Source organism: Raphanus sativus, unplaced genomic scaffold (genome assembly GCF_000801105.2).
Source record: "Raphanus sativus cultivar WK10039 unplaced genomic scaffold, ASM80110v3 Scaffold0098, whole genome shotgun sequence".
NCBI classification, from domain to species: domain Eukaryota; kingdom Viridiplantae; phylum Streptophyta; class Magnoliopsida; order Brassicales; family Brassicaceae; genus Raphanus; species Raphanus sativus.
Window position 1 is genome coordinate 41,987 of NW_026615419.1, and position 6,486 is coordinate 48,472.

Below are 6,486 nucleotides of genomic sequence, written 5' to 3' on the forward strand. Positions count from 1 at the left end.
CCTCAGCTCTTAATTCCATATGTACTTCGATAGCTTCTTCTCGGCCGCTCACTAGCTTAACACCTCGTGCTTCTGCTTACCTCGTGCTTCCTAAGACATCGTGCTTTAACAACTAGTGGTATTTACTCGCGGTTTAACATATCTCCGACTCTAAGGTCATTCCCGATCCTTAGACTCTCTCGGCTTGATCTCGGTAAGCGTTTTAATTAGTTCGTATTTCAGGTCTATTAGATACCGTTCCGATTTTCGAATATCAAAGTATTTTCCCCATGATCAACCGAGAAAATTTGTCGAGCTAGTCGGTTGGTTTCTGGAGTGAATTACAATGTGTTGTGGTTAAAAAATCCCAAATTCCTTAGTAGTCGGCCTCAGCCAGTTGCCTGTTAAAAGCAGTGGTCCATCGGTGACTGTTTCTGTGCCGCAATCATCTCTGGCCGACTACGATCTAAATTTGTCAGCGTTTTCTTGAGGCTCGAACTAGGTTCTTCTTCGACCAACCTCGAATTTCCATTAAATAAACCGAAGTTTTTCATCTTTCAAACTTAGATACCTTCAAAATACTTGGATTCTCCAAGCCTCAGCTCTTAATTCCATATGTACTTCAATAGCTTTTTCTCGGCCGCTCACTAGCTTAACACCTCGTGCTTCCGCTTACCTCCTGCTTCCTAAGACATCGTGCTTTAACAACTAGTGGTATTTACTCGCGGTTTAACATATATCCGACTCTAAGGTCATTCCCGATCCTTAGACTCTCTAAAGACATTGCTTCTTTAAATAGGAGCTATACAGTATTTCTCTTGACCTTTTCCTAACTAACACATGATTTACTCCCATAATAGCATATCTCCAACTCTAAGGTCATTCCCGATCTTAGACTTTCCCGAACTGATCTTGGTCAGCATTTTCTCGAGGCTCGAACTAGGTTCTTCTTCGACCAACCTCGGATTTCCTTTAAATAAACCGAAGTTTTTCATCTTTCAAACTTAGATACCTTCAAAATACTTGGATTCTCCAAGCCTCAGCTCTTAATTCCATATGTACTTCGATAGCTTCTTCTCGGCCGCTCACTAGCTTAACACCTCGTGCTTCCGCTTACCTCGTGCTTCCTAAGACATCGTGCTTTAACAACTAGTGGTATTTACTCGCGGTTTAACATATCTCCGACTCTAAGGTCATTCCCGATCCTTAGACTCTCTCGCTTGATCTCGGTAAGCGTTTTAATTAGTTCGTATTTCAGGTCTATTAGATACCGTTCAGATTTTCGAATATCAAAGTATTTTCCACATGATCAATCGAGAAAATTTGCCGAGCTAGTCGGTTGGTTTCTGGAGTGAATTACAATGTGTTGTGGTTAAAAAATCCCAAATTCCTTAGTAGTCGGCCGAGGCCGGTTGCCTGTTAGAAGCAGTCGTCCATCGGTGAACTCTTTCTGTGCCGCAATCATCTCTGGCCGACTACGATCTAAATTTGTCAGCGTTTTCTTGAGGCTTGAACTAGGTTCTTCTTCGACCAACCTCGAATTTCCATTAAATAAACCGAAGTTTTTCATCTTTCAAACTTAGATACCTTCAAAATACTTGAATTCTCCAAGCCTCAGCTCTTAATTCCATATGTACTACGATAGCTTCTTCTCGGCCGCTCACTAGCTTAACACCTCGTGCTTCCGCTTACCTCGTGCTTCCTAAGACATCGTGCTTTAACAACTAGTGGTATTTACTCGCGATTTAACATATATCCGACTCTAAGGTCATTCCCGATCCTTAGACTCTCTAAAGACATTGCTTCTTCAAATAGGAGCTATACAGTCTTTCTCTGACCTTTCCCTAACTAACACATGATTTACTCCCATAATAGCATATCTCCGACTCTAAGGTCATTCCCGATCTTTAGATTTTCCCGGCCTGATCTTGGTCAGCGTTTTCTTGAGGCTCGAACTAGGTTCTTCTTCGACCAACCTCGGATTTCCATTAAATAAACCGAAGTTTTTCATCTTTCAAACTTAGATACCTTCAAAATACTTGGATTCTCCAAGCCTCAGCTCTTAATTCCATATGTACTTCGATAGCTTCTTCTCGGCCGCTCACTAGCTGAACACCTCGTGCTTCCGCTTACCTCGTGCTTCCTAAGACATCGTGCTTTAACAACTAGTGGTATTTACTCGCGGTTTAACATATCTCCGACTCTAAGGTCATTCCCGATCCTTAGACTCTCTCGGCTTGATCTCGGTAAGCGTTTTAATTAGTTCGTATTTCAGGTCTATTAGATACCGTTCAGATTTTCGAATATCAAAGTATTTTCCACATGATCAATCGAGAAAATTTGCCGAGCTAGTTGGTTGGTTTCTGGAGTGAATTACAATGTGTTGTGGGTTAAAAAAATCCCAAATTCCTTAGTAGTCGGCCGCAGCCGGTTGCCTGTTAAAAGCAGTCGTCCATCGGTGACTCTTTCTGTGCCGCAATCATCTCTGGCCGACTACGATCTAAATTTGTCAGCGTTTTCTTGAGGCTCTAGTTCTAAGACTGTATAGCTCCTATTTAAAGAAGCAATGTCTTTAGAGAGTCTAAGGATCGGGAATGACCTTAGAGTTGGATATATGTTAAATCGCGAGTAAATACCACTAGTTGTTAAAGCATGATGTCTTAGGAAGCACGAGGTAAGCGGAAGCACGAGGTGTTAAGCTAGTGAGCGGCCGAGAAGAAGCTATCGAAGTACATATGGAATTAAGAGCTGAGGCTTGGAGAATCCAAGTATTTTGAAGGTATCTTAGTTTGAAAGATGAAAAACTTCGGTTTATTTAATGGAAATTCGAGGTTGGTCGAAGAAGAACCTAGTTCAAGCCTCAAGAAAACTCTGACAAATTTAGATCGTAGTCGGACAGAGATGATTGCGGCACAGAAGCAGTCACCGTTGGACGACTGTGTTTAACAGGCAACCGACGGCGGCCGACTACTAAGGAATTTGGGATTTTTTTAACCACAACACATTGTAATTCACTCCAGAAACCAAACGACTAGCTCGGAAAATTTTCTCGATTGATTCATGGGGAAAAGACTTTGATATTCGAAAATCTGAACGGTATCTTATAGACCTGAAATACGAACTAATTAAAACGCTTACCGAGATCAAGCCGAGAGAGTCTAAGGATCGGGAATGACCTTAGAGTCGAATATATGTTAAACCGCGCGTAAATACCACTAGTTGTTAAAGCACGATGTCTTAGGAAGCACGAGATAGGCGGAAGCACGAGGTGTTAAGCTAGTGAGCGGCCGAGGAGAAGCTATCGAAGTACATATGGAATTAAGAGCTGAGGCTGAGGCTTGGAGAATCCAAGTATTTTGAAGGTATCTAAGTTTGAAAGATGAAAAACTTCGGTTTATTTAATGGAAATTCGAGGTTGGTCGAAGAAGAACCTAGTTCAAGCCTCAAGAAAAATGCTGACAATTTAGAACGTAGTCGGACAGAGATGATTGCGGCACAGAAACAGTCACCAATGGACGACTGCTTTTAACAGGCAACCGACTGCCGGCCGACTACTAAAGAATTTGGGATTTTTTTAGCCACAACACATTGTAATTCACTCCAGAAACCAACCGACTAGCTCGGCAAATTTTCTCGATAAATCATGGGGAAAATACTTTGATATTCGAAAAATCTGAACGGTATCTTATAGACCTGAAATACGAACTAATTAAAAACGCTTACCGAGATCAAGCCGAGAGAGTCTAAGGATCGGGAATGACCTTAGAGTCGGATATATGTTAAACCGCGAGTAATACCACTAGTTGTTAAAGCACGATGTCTTAGGAAGCACGAGGTAAGCGGAAGCACGAGGTGTTAAGCTAGTGAGCGGCCGAGAAGAAGCTATCGAAGTACATATAGAATTAAGAGCTGAGGCTTGGAGAATCCAAGTATTTTGAAGGTATCTAGTAAGTGAAAGATGAAAAACTTCGGTTTATTTAATGGAAATTCGAGGTTGGTCGAGGAAGAACCTAGTTCAAGCCTCAAGAAAATGCTGACAAATTTAGAACGTAGTCGGACAGAGATGATTGCGGCACAGAAACAGTCACCAATGGACGACTGCTTTTAACAGGCAACCGACTGCGGCCGACTACTAAGGAATTTGGATTTTTTTAACCACAACACATTGTAATTCACTCCAGAAACCAACCGACTAGCTCGACAAATTTTCTCGATTGATCATGTGGAAAATACTTTGATATTCGAAAATCTGAACGGTATCTTATAGACCTGAAATACGAACTAATTAAAACGCTTACCGAGATCAAGCCGAGAGAGTCTAAGGATCGGGAATGACCTTAGAGTCGAATATATGTTAACCGCGAGTAAATACCACTAGTTGTTAAAGCACGATGTCTTAGGAAGCACGAGATAGGCGGAAGCACGAGGTGTTAGCTAGTGACGCGGTCGAGGAGAAGCTATCAAAGTACATATGGAATTAAGAGCTGAGGCTTGGAGAATCCAAGTATTTTGAAGGTATCTAAGTTTGAAAGATGAAAAACTTCGGTTTATTTAATGGAAATTCGAGGTTGGTCGAAGAAGAACCTAGTTCAAGCCTCAAGAAAATGCTGACAAATTTAGAACGTAGTCGGACAGAGTGATTGCGGCACAGAAACAGTCACCAATGGACGACTGCTTTTAACAGGCAACCGACTGCGGGCCGACTACTAAGGAATTTGGGATTTTTTTAGCAACAACACATTGTAATTCACTCCAGAAACCAACCGACTAGCTCGGCAAATTTTCTCGATAAATCATGGGGAAAATACTTTGATATTCGAAAATCTGAACGGTATCTTATAGACCTGAAATACGAACTAATTAAAACGCTTACCGAGATCAAGCCGAGAGAGTCTAAGGATCGGGAATGACCTTAGAGTCGGATATATGTTAAACCGCGAGTAAATACCACTAGTTGTTAAAGCACACGATGTCTTAGGAAGCACGAGGTAAGCGGAAGCACGAGGTGTTAAGCTAGTGAGCGGCCGAGAAGAAGCTATCGAGTACATATAGTTAAGAGCTGAGGCTTGGAGAATCCAAGTATTTTGAAGGTATCTAAGTTTGAAGATGAAAACTTCGGTTTATTTAATGGAAATTCGAGGTTGGTCGAAGAAGAACCTAGTTCAAGCCTCAAGAAAATAATGCTGACCAAATTTAGAACGTAGTCGGACAGAGATGATTGCGGCACAGAAACAGTCACCAATGACGACGACTGCTTTTAACAGGCAACCGACTGTGGCGACTACTAAGGAATTTGGGATTTTTTAACCACACACATTGTAATTCACTCCAGAAACCACCGACTAGCTCGACAAATTTTCTCGATTGATCATGGGGAAAATACTTTGATATTCGAAAATCTGAACGGTATCTTATAGACCTGAAATACGAACTAATCAAAACGCTTACCGAGATCAAGCCGAGAGGAGTCTAAGGATCGGGAATGACCTTAGAGTCGGATATATGTTAACCGCGAGTAAATACCACTAGTTGTTAAAGCACGATGTCTTAGGAAGCACGAGGTAAGCGGAAGCACGAGGGTGTTCAGCTAGTGAGCGGCCGAGAAGAAGCTATCGAAGTACATATGGAATTAAGAGCTGAGGCTTGGATAATCCAAGTATTTTTGAAGGTATCTAAGTTTGAAAGATGAAAAACTTCGGTTTATTTAATGGAAATCCGAGGTTGGTCGAAGAAGAACCTAGTTCGAGCCTCAAGAAAACGCTGACCAAGATCAGGCCGGGAAAATCTAAAGATCGGGAATGACCTTAGAGTCGAATATATGTTAAACCGCGCGTAAATACCACTAGTTGTTAAAGCACGATGTCTTAGGAAGCACGAGATAGGCGGAAGCACGAGGTGTTAAGCTAGTGAGCGGCCGAGGAGAAGCTATCGAAGTACATATGGAATTAAGAGCTGAGGCTTGGAGAATCCAAGTATTTTGAAGGTATCTAAGTTTGAAAGATGAAAAACTTCGGTTTATTTAATGGAAATTCGAGGTTGGTCGAAGAAGAACCTAGTTCAAGCCTCAAGAAAATGCTGACAAATTTAGAACGTAGTCGGACAGAGATGATTGCGGCACAGAAACAGTCACCAATGGACGACTGCTTTTAACAGGCAACCGACTGCGGCCGACTACTAAAGAATTTGGGATTTTTTTAGCCACAACACATTGTAATTCACTCCAGAAACCAACCGACTAGCTCGGCAAATTTTCTCGATAAATCATGGGGAAAATACTTGATATTCAAAAATCTGAACGGTATCTTATAGACCTGAAATACGAACTAATTAAAACGCTTACCGAGATCAAGCCGAGAGAGTCTAAGGATCGGGAATGACCTTAGAGTCGGATATATGTTAAACCGCGAGTAAATACCACTAGTTGTTAAAGCACGATGTCTTAGGAAGCACGAGGTAAGCGGAAGCACGAGGTGTTAAGCTAGTGAGCGGCCGAGAAGAAGCTATCGA